Source organism: Dermochelys coriacea, chromosome 3 (assembly GCF_009764565.3).
Source record: "Dermochelys coriacea isolate rDerCor1 chromosome 3, rDerCor1.pri.v4, whole genome shotgun sequence".
NCBI classification, from domain to species: Eukaryota; Metazoa; Chordata; order Testudines; family Dermochelyidae; genus Dermochelys; species Dermochelys coriacea.
In genome coordinates, this window is record NC_050070.1 from 94650150 (window position 1) to 94674496 (window position 24347).

Here is a 24347-nt window from a genome sequence, read left to right on the forward strand (position 1 = left end):
GGGACCAGTTTAGTTCAAAGCCATTGGATTAGAATTTGGATGAAAAATTTAACATGTATCCTTGGTTTGAAATAAAATGTTATTTAGTAGCTTAGTAGAACCAGACACTGACTCCTTTAAAGTTCATCATCTCTCTCTCTCATGTTTCAGAAATGCTATTACAATAACCACATTGGTTGGTAAAATATCAGCTTTTTGCCTCTATCACCACCTGTTTCATGTCTGTTTACCTTTTTACAGTGGGTTTCATCACATCATTAAACACAATACAATAATTGCTGGTTTTGAAATAATTTTCTTTAGGATAATTGTTGTCTGTGTATTGTATCAAAAGCGTCAGTATTTTTTTTTACATCACTACAATTAAAATCTTGGTTAGAAGTGGCAGCTTTCATGTGGAAAGTAAGCCCCCTTTTCGAACACTTCTTGGAGAAGTGATTCCAAGAATAAGTGAAGGGGAAAAAGACATCTTTGTTAGTTGCCTACAAGACTGTGCTGTTTTGAAATTCCAAATCTTTCATGTATCACAACATTTTCAAAAAAAAAAAAAAAAAGAACAGTCTCAGCTATCTTCGAGACACCGCTGACTTCCTGAGAAAACTACAATCCATCAGTGATCTTCCTAAAAACACCATCCTGGCCACTATGGATGTAGAAGCCCTCTACACCAACATTCCACACAGAGGTGGACTACAAGCCATCAGGAACAGTATCCCCGATAATGTCACGGCAAACCTGGTGGCTGAACTTTGTGACTTTGTCCTCACCCATATCTATTTCACATTTGGGGACAATGTATACCTTCAAATCAGCAGCACTGTTATGGGTACCCGCATGGCCCCATAGTATGCCAACATTTTTATGGCTGACTTAGAACAATGCTTCCTCAGCTCTCGTCCCCTAATCCCCTACTCTACTTGCCTTGCATTGATGACATCTTCATCATCTAGACCCATGGAAAAGAAGCCCTTGAGGAATTCCACCATGATTTCAACAATTTCCATCCTACCATCAACCTCAGCCTGGACCAGTCCACACAAGAGATCCACTTCCTGGACACTATGGTGCTAATAAGCGATGGTCACATAAACACCACCCTATACCGGAAACCTACTGACCGCTATTCCTACCTACATGCCTCCAGCTTTCATCCAGACCACATCACACGATCCATTGCCAAGCTCTACGATACAACTGCATTTGCTCCAACCCCTCAGACGGAGACAAACACCTACAAGATCTCTATCAAGCATTCTTACAACTACAATACCCACCTGCTGAAGTGAAGAAACAGATTGACAGAGACAGAAGAGTACCCAGAAGTCACCTACTACAGGACAGGCCCAACAAAGAAAATAACAGAACGCCACTAGCCATCACTTTCAGCCCCCAACTAAAACCTCTCTAACGCATCATCAAGGATCTACAACCTATCCTGAAGTACGACCCATCACTCTCACAGATCTTGGGAGACAGGCCAGTCCTTGCTTACAGACAGCCCCCCAACCTGAAGCAAATACTCACCAGCAACCACACACCACACAACAGAACCACTAACCCAGGAACCTATCCTTGCGACGAAGCCCATTGCCAACTCTGTCCACGTATCTATTCAGGAGACACTATCATAGGGCCTAATCACATCAGCCACACCATCAGAGGCTCGTTCACCTGCACATCTAGCAATGTGATACATGCCATCATGTGCCAGCAATGCCCCTCTGCCATGTACATTGGTCAAACTGGACAGTCTCTACTTAAAAGAATAAATGGACACAAATCAGACGTCAAGAATTATAACATTCAAAAACCAGTTGGAGAACACTTCAGTCTCTCTGGGTCACTCGATTACAGACCTAAAAATGGCAATACTTCAACAAAAAAGCTTCAAAAACAGACTCCAACGAGAGACTGCTGAATTGGAATTAATTTGCAAACTCGATACAATTAACTTTGGCTTGAATAGAGACTGGGAGTGGATGGGTCATTACACAAAGTAAAACTATTTCCGCATGTTTATCCCCCTCCCCCACGCCCCACTGTTCCTGAGACGTTCTTGTCAACTGCTGGAAATGGCCCATCTTGATTATCACTACAAAAGGTCTCCCTCCCCCACCCCACTCTCTTGCTGGTAATAGCTCACCTTAAGTCATCACTCTGGTTACAGTCTGTATGGTAACACCCATTGTTTCATGTTCTCTATGTATATAAATCTCCCCATTGTATTTTCCACTGAATGCATCCAATGAAGTGAGCTGTAGCTCACGAAAGCTTATGCTCAAATAAATTTGTTAGTCTCTAAGGTGCCACAAGTACTCCTTTTCTTTTAGCTGAAGAAAAATTAAACTTTCCTATGTTCATCATTTGATCTATCTGAAAGAAAGAGATACAAATACCCTTAAAGTAATAGGGAAATTATTACTTGTTGAATAAGAACATTTCATGTCCGAGGTTTTTAAATTCTCCTCAGAATTCAGCTAACCTCCATTCTAACTCCATTTCTTGGGGCCAGGGGAAAATCAGACACTTACAAAACTAAGGTTGCCTCCACCTGCCTTTGCCACAGGAAAACATGATAGTGAATCATATTTTGGGGAGGAATGAGTGATAACAAGGTGTGAGTAAAAATAATAAGCCCAATTTAGATCTAAAGCTGCTACTTACAAACTAATTTAGCACATAGGGATTGTTTCACTGCTTACATTGTCCTCCCCACATTTCATTTGTTTTATCCACCTATTGTTTCCTAGCCACTGTAAGCTCTCTGGGGAAAGGACTGTCTTTTTATTATGTGTGCGTATAATGCCAAGAACAAGGCCCTGATCAGGGCCTCTAGGTGCAACTCCAATGTAATGAATTATTATTGTTAGTAGTAGCTTATACATATACTGCAGCCTCCATCTGAGGATCTCAAAGCACTTTACAAGCCTTTTATTCACATTGTGTCACTGGGGAAAGAGTCTCATAAGAACTGAAGAAAAGGGGGTTATCTGAGGTTAATTATATAAAATGCTCAGAACACAAACATAGGGGAAAACACTATTTTCAATTTATGAGATTTGTTTAAAGGGGTAGGAGAATTCTTTAAATTCATATGTCCTATGGACATTTTCTCTTGTATATGTGTGACATAACAAGCATTAGATACATGCAGTGATATAGCTGAATGCTAGTCACAGTGGCCTTTGCTAACTTGGATTTAAAGGTGTGATGTTAAGTCAAGTTACCTTCTAAAATTCATCAAGACAAAGCAATTTTTCTTAGCACATTCTAAATTAATCAAGTTAAATCCTAGATAGGCACATAGGCTATAACTAGACATACTAAAATTGAGTTAAAGGAGTTAAATTGTGTCTACACTAGTTTCAAGTGAGGTTTTCAATTGAGTTAAACTCGTAGACTGGGCTGACTCAAGGTCCACAAGGCCAGTGTGTGATTTAAATACATCTTTGAAATTTAATTTGCATAGCAATTAATAAGAAGTGCACAAATATAAAATAAAACTTACTGATGGCTTCATTCACAGGATCTGCAATATGCTAAATATACTTTAGTGATGATTCTGTGCTTCCACTTAAAACAGAGATAAATCTCTGCAAGGACCTTTTCAAAAATAGATTATCATCTTCAGACTCCTTCCCAGCACACTGAAGGAATTACATAAACTCTTCTCGCTGCTTTCTTTGTATTTTGCATGCCATATTAAAGAACCCCTCCAATAAGCAATCCCTTGTTTTAAGTGCCTATTTAAATATATTCTGAGGCTTCCAGTAAAATTTTGCTTGACCTGTAGTTAAAGACCACTGTGTAACCAATTTTTGCTAGGCCCGTGGCTGGTTACACTGCAATAAAAAACCCGAGGCACTGAGTGTCAGAGCGCAGGTCAGCTGATTCAGGCTTGTGGGGCTCAGGCTTTGTGGCTAAAAATTGAAGTGTAAACATTTGTGCTTGGGCTTGACCACATGCTCTGAGACCTTCCCCCTTCATGGGGTCTCAAAGCCCAGGTTCTAGCCTGAGCGAAACATCTACACTGCGATGTTATAGCCCCACAGCCCAAGCCCTGTGAGCCTGAGTCAGCTGACTTGGACCAGTCACAGCCACACCACAGATCTTTTATTGCAGTGTAGATATAGAATCATAGAATATCAGGGTTGGAAGGGACCTCAGGAGGTCATTTAGTCCAATCCCCTGCTGAAAGCAGGACCAATCCCCAACTAAATCATCTCAGCCAGGGCTTTGTCAAGCCTGACCTTAAAAACTTCTAAGGAAGGATATTCCACCACCTCCCTAGGTAACCCATTTCAGTGCTTCACCACCCTCCTAGTGAAAAAGTTTTTCCTAATATCCACCCTAAACCTCCCTCACTGCAACTTGAGACCATTACTCCTTGTTCTGTCATCTGCTGCCACTGAGAACAGTCTAGATCCATCCTCTTTGGAACCCCCTTTCAGGTAGTTGAAAGCAGTTATCAAATCCCCCCTCATTCTTCTCTTCCGCAAACTAAACAATCCCAGTTCCCTCAGCCTCTCCTCGTAAGTCATGTGTTCCAATCCCCTAATAATTTTTGTTGCCCTCCGCTGGACTCTTTCCAATTTTTCCACATCCTTCTTGTAGTGTGAGGACTGGACACAGTACTCCAGATGAGGCTTCACCAACGTTGAATAGAGGGGAACGATCACGTCCCTCAATCTGATGGCAATGCCCCTATTATACATCCCAAAATGCCATTGGCCTTCTTGGCAACAAGGGTACACTGTTGACTCATATCCAGCTTCTTGTCCACTATAACCCCTATGTCCTTTTCTGCAGAACTGCTGCCGAGCCATTCGGTCCCTAGTCTGTAGCAGTGCATGGGATTCTTCCGTCCTAAGTGCAGGACTCTGCACTTGTCCTTGTTGAACCTCAGATTTCTTTTGGCCCAATCCTCTAATTTGTCTAGGTCCCTCTGTATCCTATCCCTACCCTCCTGCATATCTACCTCTCCTCACAGTTTAGCGTCATCTGCAAACTTGCTGAGGGTGCAATCCACACCATCCTCCAGATCATTTATGAAAATATTGAACAAAACCGGCCCCTGGACCGACCCTTGGGGCACTCCACTTGATACCGGCTGCCAAGTAGACATGGAGCCATTGATCACTACCCGCTGAGCCCGACAATCTAGCCAACTTTCTATCCACCTTATAGTCCATTCATCCAGCCCATTCTTCTTTAACTTGCTGGCAAGAATACTGTGGGAGACCGTGTCAAAAGCTTTGCTAAAGTCAAGGAACAACACATCCACTGCTTTCCCCTCATCCACAGGGCCAGTTATCTCATCATAGAAGGCAATTAGATTAGACTTGCCCTTGGTGAATCCATGCTGACTGTTCCTGATCACTTTCCTCTCCTCTAAGTACTTAAGAATTGATTTCTTGAGGACCTGCTCCATGATTTTTCCAGGGACTGAGGTGAGGCTGACTGGCCTGTAGTTCCCAGGATCCTCCTTCTTCCCTTTTTTAAAGATGGGCACTACATTAGCCTTTTTCCAGTCGTCCAGGACTTCCCCCGATCACCATGAGTTTTCAAAGATAATGGCGAATGGCTCTGCAATCACATCCACCAACTCCTTTAGCACTCTCAGATGCAGTGCATCCGGCCCCATGGACTTGTGCTCGTCCAGCTTTTCTAAATATTCCCGAACCACTTCTTTCTCCACAGAGGGCTGGTCACCTCCTCCCCATGTTGTGCTGCCCAGTGCAGTAGTCTGGGAGCTGACCTTGTTCGTGAAGACAGATGCAAAAAAAACCATTGAGTACATTAGCTTTTTCCACATCCTTTGTCACTAGGTTGCTTCATTCAGTAAGGGGCCCGCACTTTCCTTGACTTTCTTCTTGTTACTAACATACCTGAAGAAACCCTTCTTGTTACTCTTAACATCTCTTGCTAGCTGCAACTCCAGGTGTGATTTGGCCTTCCTGATTTCACTCCTGCATGCCCGAGCAATATTTTTATACTCTTCCCTGGTCATTTCTCCAATCTTCCACTTCTTGTAAGCTTCTTTTTTGCATTTAAGATCAGCAAGGATTTCACTGTTAAGCCAAGCTGGTAGCCTGCCATATTTACTATTCTTTCTACATATTGGGATGGTTTGTCCCTGTAACCTCAATAAGGATTCTTTAAAATACAGCCAGCTCTCCTGGACTCCTTTCCCCCTCATGTTATTCTCTCAGGGATCCTGCCCATCAGTTCCCTGAGGGAGTCAAAGTCTGCTTTTCTGAAGTTCAGGGTCCGTATTCTGCTGCTGTCCTTTCTTCCCTGGGTCAGGATCCTGAACTCGACCATCTCATGGTCACTGCCTCCCAGGTTCCCATCCACTTTTGCTTCCCCTACTAATTCTTCCTGGTTTGTGAGCAGCAGGTCAAGAAGAGCTCTGCCCCTAGTTGGTTCCTCCAGCATTTGCACCAGGAAATTGTCCCCTACACTTTCCAAAAACTTCCTGGGTTGTCTGTGCACTGCTGTATTGCTCTCCAGCAGATATCAGGGTGATTGAAGTCTCCCAGGAGAACCAGGGCTTGCGATCTAGTAACTTCTGTGAGTTGCTGGAAGAAAGCCTCGTCCACCTCATCCCCCTGGTCCGGTGGTCTATAGCAGACTCTCACCATGACAACACCCTTATTGCTCACACTTCTAAACTTAATCCAGAGACTCTCAGGTTTTTCTGCAGTTTCATACTGGAGCTCTGAGCAGTCATACTGCTCTCTTACATACAATGCAACTCTCCCACCTTTTTTGCCCTGCCTGTCCTTCCTGAACAGTGTATATCCATCCATGACAGTACTCCAGTCATGTGAGTTATCCCACCAAGTCTCTGTTATTCCAATCACATCATAATTCTTTGACTGTGCCAGGACTTCCAGTTCTCCCTGCTTGTTTCCCAGGCTTCTTGCATTTGCGTATAGGCACTTGTGATAACTCACTGATCGTCCCTCTTTCTCAGTATGAGGCAGGAGCCCTGCCCTCTTGCGCGCTCCTGCTCGTCCTTCCTCCCGGTATGCCACGTCCCCACTTACCTCAGGGCTTTGGTCTCCTTCCCCCGGTGAACCTAGTTTAAAGCCCTCCTCACTAGGTTAGCCAGCCTGCTTGCGAAGATGCTCTTCCCTCTCTTTGTTAGGTGGAGCCCGTCTCTGCCTAGCACTCCTCCTTCTTGGAACACCATCCCATGGTCAAAGAATGTAAAGCCTTCTCTCTGACACCACCTGCATAGCCATTCGTTGACTTCCACGATTCTACAACTCCTGAGGAAGCTCATGGTCTCTACCCAGGCCTTTTCCTTCCATGGGGAGGATGGACGAGAAGACCACTTGCACCTCAAACTCCTTTATCCTTCTTCTCAGAGCCACATAGTCTGCAGTGATCCACTCAAGGTCATTCTTGGCAGTATCATTGGTGCCCACATGGAGAAGCAGGAAGGGGTAGCAATCCGAGGGCTTGATGAGTCTTGGCAGTCTCTCCGTCACATCGTGGATCCTAGCTCCTGGCAAGCAGCAGACTTCTTGGTTTTCCTGGTCAGGGCGGCAGATAGATGACTCAGTCCCCCTGAGGACAGAGTCCCAGACCACCACCACCCACCTCCTTCTTTTGGGAGCGGTGGTCGTGGAACCCTCAACCCTAGGACAGTGCATCTCATGCCTTCCAGTCGGCAAAGTCTCCTTCTGTTCCCTTCCCTCAGATAAAAAAGAAAAGGAGTACTTGTGGCAACAAATTTGTTAGAAATATGTTAGTCTCTAAGGTGCCACAAGTACTCCTTTTCTTTTTTGCGAATACAGACTAATGCGGCTGCTACTCTTCCCTCAGATGTATCATCTAGTTCACTCTCTGCATTAGTACCTGTGGAGAGAACATGAAAATGGTTACTTACCTGTATTTGAGTTGCTGGTACATGGACGCTCCCCTTTCTTCTTCTGGAGGTCACATGCTGCCAAATTTCTTCACCGTTCTCCTGTCCCGGCACTGCAGCATGCTCTGAATCTTCAGAACATTGTGTCTGTAGAAGCGTATCCTGATGTCTGTCCAGGAAATCTTCAGTTTCTCTTATGCAACGCAGGGTCGATACCTGTTGCTCCAGACCTTGAATCTTCCCTTCCAATATGGAGACCAGCTTGCACTTTGTACAGATAAAGTTGCTTCTGTCCTGTGAAAGAAAAACAAACATGGCACATCCAGTGCAGGTCACAACATTCCCACTCCCCATGAACACTCCCCATCCATATTACCTTCCTTCTATGAGCTTCCTCAGGAGTTGTAGTAACTACTCAGAGAAGAGGGCAAGATGTAAGCCTCAGTAGGCTCTCACCAGGTGAACTCCCAAACTCCCTCTGTTAGCCTCTCTGCTGTTCGTCACTCAGCTGGTTCACAGCTGACTGGCTTTTTATAACAGTCAGGCCCATTCAATGGTCACCTGGAACAAAGCACTCCCAATTCACACTTTTCAAACCACCAATCAAGCACACGGTCAAACTGTAAAATTATACAGTGAAAATTGTCAGAGGTATTTTCTCTTTTAGGCTCTAGCACTGGTGCTAAGACTGATGAGATATTAGGGAGGCTGTCATCTGAAAGGTACAAGGATTTGACCTCAATTTATTGTGTGTCAGCCAAGAATTTTGAAGTATTTTATGACATAGAAGCAGGTCTGGTATTTCATTTCTTCATCTCTTTTATGAAACAAAACCAAATCCACACAAGTTTTATTGCAAGTTAATAGTCTTAATTTACTATTAAAAGAATTTCTTAAAAGTAAATATAATGTTACCATTTTGGAAGTAGCCACCATCTTTCTGCCCTGCATCACAATTGGGTTGCTTTTTGAAACCTGTATTTAATCCTCTTCTCTTTAACAGTAAGTCAACCTGCTTCAAGGGAAAAGGTTTCCCATGTATAATAAATAGAAAACAATAATAGAAAAGACATTTTTTGAGCTTTCTCCCTCTGGGCCTCATAGAAGGAAAACCATTAATATGCTTGAGTCTTTGGCATCACCTTTAGAAAAGCTGACTTTGAAAGTAAGAGAAATACAAAAAGCATTCAACAATTTATTAGAGAATATTAATGATGCTCTCAGAAGAATTTTAGATAATATCAAGTAACTCATCTTAAGTGGGTTACTTATTAACAATGATTCAGCACTGTTTGTGCTAAAGTATCAAGAAAATAACCCTGTCTGCTAAATGCTATGACTTAGTCAGCGGTGGTAGCAGACCGAATCGAGACTTTATGAGTTTACCGAAAGATGCAGTAACGCCAGACCAGATACAATTTTTGCAGCCATTCTTAAGTTCCAACTTAGAGGTACTCATTATCCAGCAAGCACATAAGTCTTTGGTCTTAAAAGCCAAGTGGTGATAATAGAGCAAAAATTATAACAACAAAATTCCTGAATGTTTAGGATAAGATCCAAGCCCACAGACCTGATTAGGGCCAAGTCATGAGAACAAAATTTTTTTACTTTTAATGACTCTTTAATAAAGTTTTTTTGGCAACCACATCACTTCACTATAAATCATAAAGGCTTGCAGGAAAAAAGTCAATTTCTTTTTTTTGTTTCTTTTGAGCTACCCAATCTTGTTTGTTAATTGCATGGTGACTAGTTTGAGTTAGTAAAATAAAAACAGATGGTAATGGATGGTCTCTAACACTTCTTAATTGCATTGTAGCTATGATACAAACTTCTGTGCGGCACACTCTCATCTCTAACTAAAATTTCCTCTCTCAACTTATCTACAACACATAATTCTGTAAGATGCAACTGGAACACCAAACTGTTAGCCAGAGCTGATTGCCAAACAATATGCTAACACTCTGAAATGAAAAATACATGATGTAAGAATACTGGGCCATATCCTCACTTGGTGCAAAGTGGTGTATCCTTATCAACAAACCCTTGCTGATTTATGCCAGCTGAGGATTTAGCCCATTAGTTGAAAAGTGTTTCCACACATTGAGAATTATTAGAAATGGTTCATCAAATTGCCACACATTCCACTGTCAGCCATGGATCTACTAAGGGTGCGCAGCCCCTGGGCTGAGAAACTCCCTCTCATCTTGCATAGCTGCATAGGAGCTGCTCACAATAGAAATCATTGCCCTCCATTTTGGGAGGGCAAGACCAGGGACACAGCCTAACTATCTTTGTATAAACCTAGGAAACCGGGCCAACACACCAAGAGAGGCATTCTATGCTAGGTCTGCCTGCACAGGGAGAAGTACCATTAAAACTTATGCTTCTCCGAGGCATAATCTCTCCAATGCTCCTCTTCAAGTGATGCAATTCAGCAGTGCTCCATACTCTTGGCTGTAGTGTTAAAGCAACAACCTGGCCCTAACTGTCACTTATCAGCACTAGTCTTTTCTGCTTCTGCCTCTCTGGGCTTTGCAGATTCCCCCCTCGGTCTTCAGCAGCAGGAACAAATTACCCATAGGCACATGCACTCACATAAGCTCCCTGTATAGTTTCTTATATTTTCATCTCATACTTCTACACTTTTAATTGTGCAGCCAACTAAACTGAATTCCTGGAGCCTATTTTAAGAATGTTAATAAACTGTTTAATGCCAAAGAATTTTCTTTTCCCTCCCACTGCTATCAGTTATTTCTATCACCACTGGCCAGAAGGGAGATCAGCAAGAATAGCCCATGCAACAATCAAAATCTTTTTTAATTACAGAGTCAGCTATACTTTTCAAACTTTGTCCAACTTGTCATCCTTCTAGCCCCTTACAAGAGCAGTTTCTTGAACAGCTTGGCACTGAAATTTATCCTTGCCAATTTTTTCTTCAGTTTAATATTTTCTCTCTCTCTCTCTGTTTGTGAATGTAACTGATTAGAACCCAGTTACTTCAGAGAGTGAAACGATTTTAGTTAATTAATTAAATTCACTATCTCCCAAGGAAAAAAGCTGGACTCAGGTACAGAACTCTGTGCAGCCTGCTTGACTCAAGTGGTGTAAGGGTTTTTAGTAATACTTCCACACACGGCTCTGAACAAGGAAGTGAGGTTCTGAAGAGGTTTTAAATTTGCTTAGCCTGAACCAATGGTTCAGCATTGAGGATAGGATATGAACTGCAAACAAAGAACAAAACTTCCCTTAATGATTGGCCAGGCGCACAAGCTTCAGCTCCTGGCCTGTAGGGCCTCCTGGGGAGCACTGCAGGCTGGTAATGATCCTCGCATATAATGAAATCAGGTAGTGATTCCCATTGATAAGCTTGCTCAGCCTAGTATTGCAAGTATGAAAAAAGTTCAAGAGTAAAAACGAAGAGGATGAAATAGGATCTGAGATGTTGTTTTGTTTTTACAGCTTCATAGATGTCAAGACCAGAAGAGATAAATGTGGTCATGTAGTTTGACTTCCTGCATAATACAGGCCATACACCTTCCCCAAAATAAAGACCACACAACTTTACTCTCACAGAGACAGGCCATCTGGTTTTAAGCCAGACAGTCCTATTTTTTAAGGCTTGTCTCCTGTCCGGTACTAATATAAAAACATACATGGTTTTGTCTGGTATCAGGCACCAAGGATGCCATTTAGAAAAGTGCCCTACTGGCAATGCCACATGCACCAGGGAAGATGTGGCATGTTCTTCAAAATGGCATCCTTCAGGCAGCATTAGCTCACACACAATGTCTGGTGTTCTCAGGGTGCATGAGTGGTCACCATACTCTCTGTTGTCTAACGGAGAGAAGGGAACATGCGGAGAGAGAAAATTCAAAGAACAAAGGTGACCAAGAAATTTCTCTGTCTCCATCATAGCCAACCTGTCAGTTCCTAAGAAAGAGGCTTTCTATAATTGAATGTTTGTGAGTTTTATTAAGCTTATCTTTCTTTGTCACCTGTACTAAGTTTTCCAATACCAGAACAATATCTAAGACTGGTTTCTGAATATTTACTTTTATTTCATGCTTATTCTGCTCTCTGCTTTTGGTTTTATAAATAGTGTTAGTAAATTATAGAAATTATCATTCTCTCTGACAGCCTCCAGTGTGAGGCTCTGCCCTCTCAGAAAGCCTCTCAAAGACACTTTACCCACCTGAAAATCAATCCATTATGGACTGAGTTGTCCTGACACCATTAAGTGGGGCAGACCACAGAACATTTAAGCCACAGAACTAAGAGAAAACATGGTCTCATTCCAAGATAAGCCAATGAGTTGTACCACAGAATATAACCTTTCAGGTCCCTAAGAGCTTCAAGCTATATCAGAAAGGATGAGCAGTAAGAAAACTGAGGCACCCGGAAGTGCAGGCTGACAAACACACACAAGTGCTGGTGTTGTAGGGCACCTGAAGCAAATAGCTCCCAAGAGCACTAAAATGAAATGTCTATGTTGGGTCAGATCCTTAACTGCTGTAAATCGTTACAGAGTCATTATCTTCTATGGAGCTACATAGAGCTAGGCTGAGGATCTGGCCCAGTGTGTTTGTTTCAGGCATCTGGTATCTTTTATGTTCACATCATCATTAATCTTTAAGATAGCCTTACTAAGCAAACTTCTTTCCATTGTTAAGAATGTTCTTTGTGCTGCTTTTTCCTGCCCACAGAATCATGTTACTCACCACCACACTGATATACAAAAGGCTTACTTGAAAAAGTGTAATACAACAATATCTCCAATCTTATTTCATCATCTCTGATTTTGCTCTTGAATTTTCTTCCACACTCTCCACTCCTCACCTGTGATGTACACAAATTGCTATGATGGAACACTAATAAATACTGTGTGTATGTGTGTGTGTGTGTGTGTGTGTACAGATATACAGGGCCTGATTCATTGTTACCCTACATATTATGTAATCGCTCACACCAGTGTAAAGCAGGGGTCAAATAATACCAAAGCAGAAGAGTGACATGTTTTACATCCACTTCACACTTACTTTACACTGGTATAAATGGTGTAGAGCAATGGTGAAATGGACACACACTTTATGGATATATAGATAGCTAGATGCAAATACAAAGATGACATGTTTGCCGGTCCTCCGTTATACCAATAATGATATCATTCACAATTTATTTAATCAAAAGAACCCAGATGGAAGTTGGATTTTACTCCTTTTTGTCCATTCTTGCTAATTTGTTTCCATTTTTACTTTTTGCATGCTATTAAAAATATAATAAATTACATTAAAAAAGAGGAGAAATTAAATTAAACAATAGGAAATTAAATTAGACAAAACTGTTACAATGATGTTAAGTGTTTGACTTAAATCAGCCTTTGGAGACAAACTTCTGACATTCACTGGAATAATCACAGGTCTCAAGGAGCCATTCTGACCTCCAGAGAAGTTTTAGTCATTAAAGACCAGGAATCCTCTCAGACCAGTCACGTCTCTGTCTCTGCTTCAAATTCAGTGCAGATTACTAGTGATTGAAAGTCATTACCATCTGAAGTTTGTTTGGCGGCCAACGAGAAATTGGTAGTCTCAGGCTGTGTCCTCATAGATTAATGACCGCACCACCATAACTGGCATCAGTTTACACCCTGGAGGAATGTAGGCCAGGAAATGAATGAAGTATAAAAACAAAAGTTTAAAAGTCTGAACAAAGACTCGTGTGTCAGACCACTTTTCTCAGGATCAATTTTCAGTAAATTACAGGGCTAAAGAGCACTGGGGCAGATCCTCAGCTCATGTAAATTGTCATAGTCAATGGAATTATGACAATTTATACCTCCAGAGAATCTGAGCAGCTAATTTTAGGAGGGGCTGTGATCTATTTCCCCCAAAACATTTGAGTGACATGATTTAAAATTATGTATATTTGGAAGGGCAAACTGCTTTTTTTAAAAAAATTGTAAATAAACATCCTGGATTGAGAAATGATGCCTGTCACCATAAGAAAGCCAGCCTGGATTTCAAAAGATACTATAGTTCATAGATTTTAAGAGCAGAAGGGATCATTGTGGTCATATAGTCTGACCTCCTGCATAATACAGCCCATAGAAATTCATAGAATTGTAACCAATAATTTCTGCATATAGCCCAAATATTGTAGTTCAGGTGTTCTCAACTTCCCCCTGCCCCAGCCCCCGAGGCCACTCCAAACATGCTATAAAAACTCCAAGGGCCACCTGTGCCACAACAATCGTTTTGCTGCATATCCAGTAGATTAAAAGCCAGAGCCAGCAGTAGGGGGTAGTAAGCAGAACAATTGCCCAGGGCCCCATACCACAAGGAACTCTGCGAAGTTAAGTTGCTTGGGCTCTGGCTTCAGCCCCAGGCTTCAGCTTTCTGCCCTGGGTCCCAGTGAGTCTAATATTAGCCCTGCTCTCTGGTTTATTTTGGCAGACCCTCCCTGATACCTGCTGGTGACCCCACAGGGGACCCAAGAACCCCAGGTTAAGAACCACTGCGGTAGTTGAGCTAGAGCATTATTTTTTTAGAAAGATATCCAATCTTGATTTAAATGTCCACACACTAAAGAAGGTTTTTGTACACTTTGGTGGGGTTGTGACAGTTTTTGGAGTACCCAGGATTGTGACAGTCCTTGTTATCCTCATGCCAAGAGGTAGCCTTGCCTGTGATGGCTAAGTGTTAGCTCCCTAACACCAACAGCCTTTCTGCACTCAAAGCACTCTCCTCTGGGTTATGCCAGCCTTGTCTTTGCCTTGTAGGTTAACAAGAGGTGCACTCCACTTCCTGAGTGCCCTTGAAGTATTTTCCTGTGATATCCAGCCTCTGACATTAGCTACTCACAGAAATCCCAGCTCCTCTGCCCCCAAAGGAGAAGTGTACCCCAGTTTTATCTTAACCCACCACTCCTGTGCACAGCACTTGTAATAAAACGAGAGGTTTATTTAAAAAAGAATAGAAATTCTACTGGAAGCAAGACAGAGTGATGGAAACAAATGGTTACAATACCAAACAAAATCATAAAATGTGAACTAGGGCCTACACTTATTAATAGTTATCTTTTTTATGTAACAAAGTGGAACTTCCCTTCAAAGTTCAATCTGTTGCAGAACTGACTGGCTTCACAAGAACCAAGATTCAAATTTTCATGAAAAATATACCCCCCTCCACAAGATGTTTCCTCAGTGAATAGATACAAAGTTCCTCTCTTACCCTGTGTAATACTGAAACAACCTTTTGTCTTTATTCATAGACAGGTTGATCCCCTATCTGTTGTAATGTTCCTTTTTACCTCCAAGTGGTTTCAATTGTTTGCAGTTGTCTCTGATTGTTTTCCATTAAAAATCTTGGGATGGAGCAAAGCTAGACAATCGAGTCATGCATTACATCACTGGCTAACCAAGGTGGGATGACAACTCCCTCCTGCTTGAAAGGGCCATCACCAAGGCATATTATATTAGGGTGACCAACTTTTACATACAGGATCTTAAAGCATACTTTCATCATAGTTACATAATTCCTTAACTATTACCCGTACTCAACCTCACAAAGGATATGAGTCTTGATAAGTCACAAGCTTTCTGTAGATACCTTACATGTTCCCTTTATGGATAAATACCCTGTAAGACACGTCTGGTGTAGTGAGTTTGTCAGGTCTGAGACAAGAGTTGTTTGCAAAGAACAGGTAACCCTTTTCCAAGAGGTCTCTGTGTCACAGGAGTCTAGACACGGTGATGTCAAAAAAGGATTGAGGAATCCTTAGCCTCATACTGCTGCTGTAACAGAGCTGTGGATAAACAGAGGTCTTAGATTTAAAGGGCTCTTGATTTGAAAAAAAACAAAAGGAAGTATTTCTTCACACAAAGCACAGTCATCCTGTGAAACTCTTTGCCAGAGGATGTTGTGAAGACCAAGACTATAACAGGGTTCAAAAAATAACTATATAAGTTTATGGAGGTTAGGTCCATCAATGGCTATTAACCAGGATGGGCAGAGAACTTGGAAGCTGGGAATGGGCAACAGGGGGATGGATCACTTGATGATCACCTATTCCATCCCTCTGAGGCACCTGGCCTTGGCCACTGTCAGAAGATAGAATACTGGGTAAGGTGGACCTTTGGTCTGACCCAGTATGGCCATTCTTATGACACCTTTCACTCACACTCAACTCATTTAGGGTGAGAAATAGAATGATAAGACTGATGGTGAATAGAAAACAGACAAAAGGAAGAAAAAGAGGTGATTTTAAATCTAAAAGGAAAAAACTCAGGGATCCAGAGCAAAAGAGTGAATGAGTGAGTGAGAGAGAGAGAGTAGTAGGGAGGAAGTTAAAACTTGGAGGCCATTGACTTTTCTCACCTTTCAGCTCTTCCACACTCTAAGATGACAGTGGTGATTTGAGATCCACTTTACAGAGTTGCAAATTGTGAGTAAAGTTCTGATAACCTCTAGGAAGTTTATCAAGAAAGCTGTTTAGGTCAGCACATGGATGCTTGGATTTTTGGTGTGCAAAGTAGTTTCCAAGGCATAAAATGACAAGGTAACCTTGAAAATATCAGTTAGCTAAGGTTTAATTTTCCCTTCTCATTCTTCCAGACAAGGAGAGTCCAAGCTTTCATGGTTGAGCACAGCAAAATCTGTAGATCTAGGACTTAAAAGAAAAGTACACAACTCTTCTGGCATTGTCTTTACTCCCTGCAACAAAGGATTGCAAAGTTCGTTCATAATTTAATGGAAGTCACTACATCTTATTATTTAATAAACTAGCTTTAAAACAAATACAGGGATTTTGATAATTAGATTGTTTAAAGTTTAGTATTACTAGCATGTAGTCAGTATGAACTTTCAAATGTTGTCTAGTCTATCTGTGTGTGTGTGTGTGAGTGTGAGTGAGAGAGAGAGATTTTAGTGGTTGCGGGATACTATTAGCAGAGAGGCAAAAGCATGTAAAATCATATGCTGGCATCTTTACTTTCTGTAATAGAATGAATATGGTAATAATCAGGGGAAGGGCTCTGTGAACCCTGCCTTTGAGATTTCAATTAAAGAGGGGCAGGGGAACACACAAAACAAAAAAGAAATCTGTTGATCTGTTGAATAATGCAATTTTTCTCCAAATGATTTTTCCACATTTGTTGCCAAAGCAAACACATGGTACATGTTAGTCAGCCGGGTCTACATCAATTCATCAGCTATATGAACTACACTGATTCATTTGCCAAACCTGTTGCACTAAATCCCACTGTTTTTAAAACCTAACTCCAAACATCCTTTTGGGCTTGCAAAGAGTTTTAACTGAAGCTTAAATATACAGTATTTCTAAAATTACCTTTTTTCCCCCTCCCCCTCCTCCATATCTATTTAAAGTCTTCCTCATAAACTGAAGCCAGAATCACCAACCTGTCAAAGATAGTTTCTAATTCCATTCCTACCTTATAACATATGGTTTCAAATACGGTAACTCTCATTTGTATCCAAGAAAGAGAAAATGTGGTAAGCTGCTTTGCTTTGCTTTGCTTCTAATATGTAAACATTCAAAAGAGCAAACTTGTCTGTGGTATATTGTATTCATGGGATTTTATTACTTTTTAAGGAAAGACATAGACCTTAAAGCATGCTACTAACACTCCACTGTACTTTCATTTGTCACTCGCCAAATATACCCTCATTTCTGTAACAAATTCTGGGTCGTATAGACGAACAGGCATTTCCTATAAGTAATATTATCATTAAAACCACCACTAGAAGGCATTTAGAACACAATTGATGAAATTCAAGCGGATATTTATGTAGGACGTAAGTCATGCATAGATTTTGAACTAACCCTCTACACAGAGGAGAATTTCACTCTTTGAGCCAATAGGTGGTGGGAGCAAATAAATTGTACAATTCAGTCCTTTTTAATTGCTTTGGTGATGAATCAAGCCTACCCTGATGTCTTCATGTGTAATCAATTCTCATAAGTATTTGCTAAACACACCAGTCAAAAATTCTTAGCCCGTGGATTGTTAGTGACAGGTCACTTTAGCTATTTTCTATCTGTGGCATGAGTCATATGACATTGTTTCTGCATCCTGACTGAATAGCTGAAACTTTAAAAATAGAATAATGAATAACAAATTAGTATTACTCCTATTCAGACATGAATAATAGTTTACTTCCTATCCTGAAATCTTTTGGAAAAAGCAGGGAAGTTAAATCCTAATCAAATTCTTCTAACACAGTTTGTTACATTCTGCTTAACTAAATTGCCCTTGTAGTTTCAAATGAAGAAGTTATTCTTCACATATCCTCCTAAAAACTATCACTTCATGCTGCTAATGCAGAAAGACTGCCATACTCCATTTCCGAGATGGCTGCAGGTGATATCTATATATTCAGCTTGTTAAATGCATTGGGATCCTTCTGGGTCATATATATATATAAAATGCAAATGCTTGAAATCCTGAGGTCCTCACTGAGGTAAAATCCCACTAAAGTCAATAGGAGTTTGTGGTAAAACCTATGTAAGGAGATCAGGCTTCAGCCAATTTAAACAAATAGGGTGTGAAGGAAGAGAATATAGTAGTTTAGAGACTGTCCCTAGGAAAGGTTCTCCTCACTCACAGATACACAGCCAAGGTGCTTCCCATATTTTCTAGTTTTAATTTTTCATAGACATTTTTTCTCTGGACGTTCATTTTCAGTTGAGGTGACTAATAAAAATACATATAATGAGCATTTGAGGACATTTTATTACATTTTAAAATCTACTTTTGCTTATCTTCCTAATATTATGCCACCTTTCTGTAATGCACTGAAATGATTACAAATATTTCTACCTGCAACTAATTTGCACAGATTTCTTCAGCACAACAGGATATGAAGCTCAATAAATCTTCCCTTAGAAGTCTTCACTTGTGTTCATATTAAAACCATAAAGCAAAGCAACCTGGATGGTTTAGGGGATTGGTATTAGAATTATATAGCTTGTTACCCTTTAGTCAGTCTTTCAAAACCAGCTGAGATCAATGATGACCTGCATCAGTACTTATGACTTATGGCTGTGAAAGAAGCTTACAATAGACATAACTGTATTTTTCATTGTAGCGTTTGTTATTGTGGGTATTAATTAGTGCTGGTAAAAGGTACTGATAAGCCCTGCAGAATGAATAAATTAATAAAAAATTAATAAATCAGCTCTAGTCTACTCAACAGAGTAGATATGAAGTGGGCATCAGCTGCACAAACTTCCCCAAACACTGCATAATGTGCATCAGACCTTGCCTTTAGGAATTACCATGATAAGTGAGACACTAAACACATGTTAATGTCTATTCATTCCTGGCCTCACTTGTGACACAGGTGACAATAAATGTCCACCGTGGTGGCTCAGCAAGCACATATGAATTTATGGTATCATTATTTATTCTTTAGGAACCACCAGAAACAATTAAATCTTTTAATGTAAGTCACCATAAGCCATCCAATGGTAAAAAATTGCTTACTGTTCCCCTGGACTGGATTTCAGTAAGCACTCTTGAGCTCTGAAAAGCCAAGTATCTTATTGCGAGTCCCACCCTCGGAAAAAATGACTTTCCCATAGGGGAGGATTTCTACAATGAATTCTGATGGTTTGCTATGAATGAAAGAACATATTCAGAAGAAAGCAGTTCTCCTTCTTAATTTATCCTCTTCCATATTTACATCACTATAGGACAGACTATATAGTGGGGGAAAGGTATCAGGTGTTCTTTGTTTCTTTTTTAATTGGTACTGTTTGAAAAACCTGACTGTTCCCCAAATGACAAAGGTTCACAGATCCAGTTTAATTGAGCTATATCCCTTCCACCTGCAGCATGAATTTTAGACTCTAGAGCTGCTGTACAAGCAATTCTACTTTCTAGAAGTTTGGCTCCCATCACATTGGGTGGTCTCCTCAACTTAAATGATTATCAGATGGCTTAGAAACAGAAGAAAAAAATGACCCTTCAAAATTTCTCCTGGATCCTGCATATATTGTTTATACCTTTTGCGTTTAATTATGACCACAAAAGAAATTCCTTACTGGTAAATGACAGAGTGGATTATAAATCAATAAAAATATTCAGTGGAATGTTAGAAATTCAGGATCAGAGATAAACAGCATGAGGAGTGGAAAGATCTACTGGGGGTGAAACAGTAGAAGGGCATTAAATAGAATTTGTGCTGAGAATAATGAAATGTGAACATTATTCATCGAGTCTTCATCTTTGGACTTGGCACTCATAAAAAGGTGAAATCTTGGCTCCCCTGAACTCAACAACACAACTCCCATTGACTTCAGTGGGCACAGGATTTCACCCAGAGTATACTGGAGAGCAGCACCAGCTGTTTGTTGTTCATGGTAAGGTGACTGGAGCTATATCATATCATAGTCCACTCTCTCTAACTGATACTCAATTCTGACCTACAGGATTTGTCCAATCTTTGGTTTAAGAGCCAGTGTGTTCATTTGAGATCCATGTGGTAATCTGTGATATTACAGAACATACCAGTATCCAAAGCATGTAAAGTGTGCTTACTACATAAGAATTCAGTTTTAGTACTGTTTGCAGTGCTGTTGTAGCCATCTTGGTCTCAGGTGATGAGAGAGACAAGGTGGATGAGGTCATATCTTTTAGTGGACCAACTTTTGTTGGTGGAAGGGACAAGTTTTTGAACTTCACAGAGCTCTTCCTCAGGTCTGCAGAAGGTAACCAGAGTGTCTGAGCTAAATACAAGGTGGAACAGATTGTTTAGCATAAAGGGTCCATGCGTGGTGTAGGCAACAACTTAAAATAAAGCGGGTAATTAAGTGTTAGCAGACAGTAGGATGTGTTACAAATTGTTGTAATGACCCACAGAACCAGTGTCTCTGTTAATTTAATGGCTTTTAGTGTCCAACAGAGTTATGAATTTAAGCTCCCAGGCTCAGATTTTTAAGTTGTTGTACAGTTTTCTTTGGGAATGAGGACTGGAAACTTAAATTCATAACTCTGCTGGATTCTAAAATCCAAGGACCAAGTTGGTCCATTACAAGATATTACCTCACCTACCTTGTCTCTCTCAATGGTAATACTCTCAATGTCATTGACTTGTTTGAGAAGAGTTAGGCCAACACTGAGTGCTTTTGAAAATCCCAATCTGTATATGAAATTAGCCTTTGGGGAAGCAACAGGGTACATAGGTACAGCAGGGAAAAGCAATTCCTCAACATGTATTCCTGTTTTGTAGTACTGTAGAATTCAAGGTAGGCCAAAACAGAACACCTTTACCTTACCATCCCAACACAGACACTCAAACATCACTCTATCAGATAAAATAGAATCCAGATCCAAACCACCCCTACTTTGCAAACCCCGCCCCCCCCAACCTGACTTTGATATGTGGGAAGCTACTAGAGCAATGTATAAAACATTCAATTTGTGATACCTGGAGGATGAAGGGATGATCACTAGCAGCCAGGGTGGATTTACTAAGAACAAATCATGCCAAACCAGCTTGATTTCCTTCTTTGACAGAGCAACTGGTTTGGTGCATAGAGGAATGCAGTGGACATAGTCTACCTGGACTTCAGCAAGGCTTATTTTTGACACAGTCCCACATGACATTCCGATAGGTAAATTGGAGAAATGAGGGCTTGACAGAACTACTATTAAATGGATACATAATTGTCTAAACAACCGCAAACAAAGAGTAACTATTAATGGAATGATGTCAGATTGGAGGGAGGTCTCAAGTGGGGTTCCACTTTCTGGGTCTGGTGTTGTTTAACTTCTTTATTAATGACCTGGATGTAGGAATAGAGAGCATACTGATTAAATTTGCAGATGACACAAAGCTGGGGGGGGGGGTTTGCCAACACTTTGGAGGATAGAGCTAAAATTCAAAGGGATCTTGATAAATTGGAGAACTGGGCTATACACAACAAAATGAAATTCAACAAAGACAAATGTAATGGAAGAAAAACCAAATGAACAAATACAGAATAGGGGATAACTGGCTTGGCAGCAGCACTGCTCAAAACAATCTGGGAGTTGTTGTGGATCACAACTTCAACACAAATCAGCAATGCGATGCTGTTGCAAAAAGATCAAATGCAATTTTAGATTGCATTCACAGAGGCATAGCATGTAAGTCATGGGAGGTGATACTACCACTCTAATCGGCATTAGTTAAGCCTCAGCTTGAGCACTGTGTTCAATTTTAGTCACTAATGTATAGAAAGGATGTGGAAAAACTGGAAAGGATCCAGAGGTGAGTGACAAAGATGATCAAAGTGCAAGCCATATGAGAAGAGGCTGAAGGAACTGGGTATATTTAGTTTGGAAAAGAGCCAATTAAGGGGGGATATGATAGCATTCCTCACATACTTGAAAGGCTGCCATAAAAAGATGGAGAAATGTTGTTCTCTCTTGCCCCAGAGGGCAGGACAAGAGGCAATGGGTTCAAACTATAGCACAGCAGATTTACATTAAATCTCAGGAAAAACTTCCTGACTGTAAGAACAGAAGGACAATGGAACAGACTGATTAGGGAGGTTGTAGAAGCTCCTCCACTGGAGGTTTTCAAAAAGAGGCTGGATAATCATCTGTCTTGCATGGTTTAGACACCACAAATCCTGTGTTTTGGCAAGGGGTTAAACTAGACGACCCTTGTGGTCCCTTCTAACCCTATGGACCTATGATTCTAAGTCAGTAGTTCTCAAACTTGTTCCACCACTTCTGCAGGGAAAGCCCCTGCCAGGCCGGGCAGATTTGTTTACCTGCCGGGTCCTCAGGTTCGGGCAATAGCGGCTCCCAGTGGCCGCGGTTCACTGCTCCAGGCCAATGGGAGCTGCTGGAAACGGTGTGGGTTGAGGGACGTACTGGCTGCCACTTTCAGAAGCTCCCATTGGTCTGGAGCAGCGAACTGCAGCCACTGGGAGCCGCGATTGGCCAAACTGAACGTGGCAGGTAAACAAACCAGCCCAGCCCGCCAGGGGCTTTCCCTGCACAAGCGGTGGAACAAGTTTGGGAACCACTGTTCTAAGTAAAAAAGAATTTGGCTCACTCTAGTGCTTTTATCCTGCAAAGTTTTCATCCTGGTCCCACAATCATGGATAAAATTTACCTTAATGCTGATAGCCAGCATAAGGCCTGTGCACCACTTACGTCCAATGGACCCAACTTTCCATTGCCTAGAATTTTGTGTAACCATTTATAATTGTGCACATCAGGTGTAAAACACTGCCATTCTGATTTGATAGAGGTTTACACTCACTTTGCACTAGTGTAAATGGCTAGCTAAAGTCAAGGCTGGATTAACCCATCACTGGGACCCTCTACTGGCCAGCTAAACTCCCAAGGTATAGGTACATTTATAGTAACCCTGTCCTGGCCAGCACAGCTGCACTAGTGATTTATTAACCCAAGCATATCCAGTTCCCTGCACGGGCTCCTGCTGCACAGATGTTGCTTACCTAACCCTCTCCTTTCCTGGTCAAGACTGACTGTCTCCTGCTGCACAGACACGGCCATATTAACCCCATTGTGTCTATTGACCCTCTCCAGACCAACTACCCCATGCATATACTTACTGAAGCTCCCCATACATGTAGCAGGTGTTGAGACTGTCACTGAGCAAGTTCTGTCGGCAGAGCTGAGGGGATGTGGGCTTATGGAAGTGGGCTGAAACCAGGCAGGCCCCTAGGGGACCCCAGGCATAGGAAATATCCCTGCAACATCAGCGAGGAGGAGCAGCACTCACCATCCCACTGCCCACCCAGTTTGGCCCAGCCATGACAGGGGGGCAGCAGGGCCAAATTTCAGTGAGTTGCATTGCAACCTGTTGCATGGGGTTGCAGCACCACTCAGTTTGGAACCACAGTACATGCCTAGTTTTCCTATACATTGATCTGGCCCTGCCTAAGATGCAAGACAATGGTGAATTAGGCCCTTTGGATTTGAGTGTGTGTGGTTTAGGTGGGGCAAAGGGTTTTTGTTGTTCCTCTGTACAAGGGAGAATTTGGCCTTCGTGTAACTAAATCTTACTCACTTGCATAAGCAGAGACCCTTAGATTTTACTCAATCCTTTTACTCCAGTCAAGGCACTTTTTTGCTTCTTTAAATATATATTTCTTCAAGCCCAAAATGGTCCATATGGATATCAGCCAGTTGTAAGGAGGAGGAGGTATGGGCGTGTCAGGCGGTCCAATCAGAAAGAGTCAGGTCACTTTAATGCCATTGGGTTAAAGTAACAGACAGGTGTTTACTAGGTATTTGTTTGTGTAACATCCCTGGAACTTTCTGAGCATTTTCAGTTGTTCAGTAATATTAATAATGACACTGTGTGTCATACATTACTTCTCCAACTTTACATTTGGACTATGGGATAGCTTGACTTGATGGTATAGGTTGGGGCCTCGAAAAGACTCAAAATATTGTTCCTTTTATCAAGGTTTCTTCTCATGATTA

The 24347-nt window shown here is 41.4% G+C and overlaps 1 long non-coding RNA gene across 1 annotated transcript; it reads right to left on the reverse strand.

Moving 5' to 3' along the window:
* Positions 1-556: 556 nt before the first annotated feature.
* Positions 557-21637, reverse strand: LOC122459091. Its single transcript, XR_006279554.1, has 3 exons — positions 21543-21637; positions 11187-11192; positions 557-566 (listed from the first exon to the last, which is right to left on the reverse strand). It is a non-coding gene; the product is annotated as an uncharacterized LOC122459091 (long non-coding RNA).
* Between the last annotated feature and the right edge of the window lie 2710 nt (positions 21638-24347).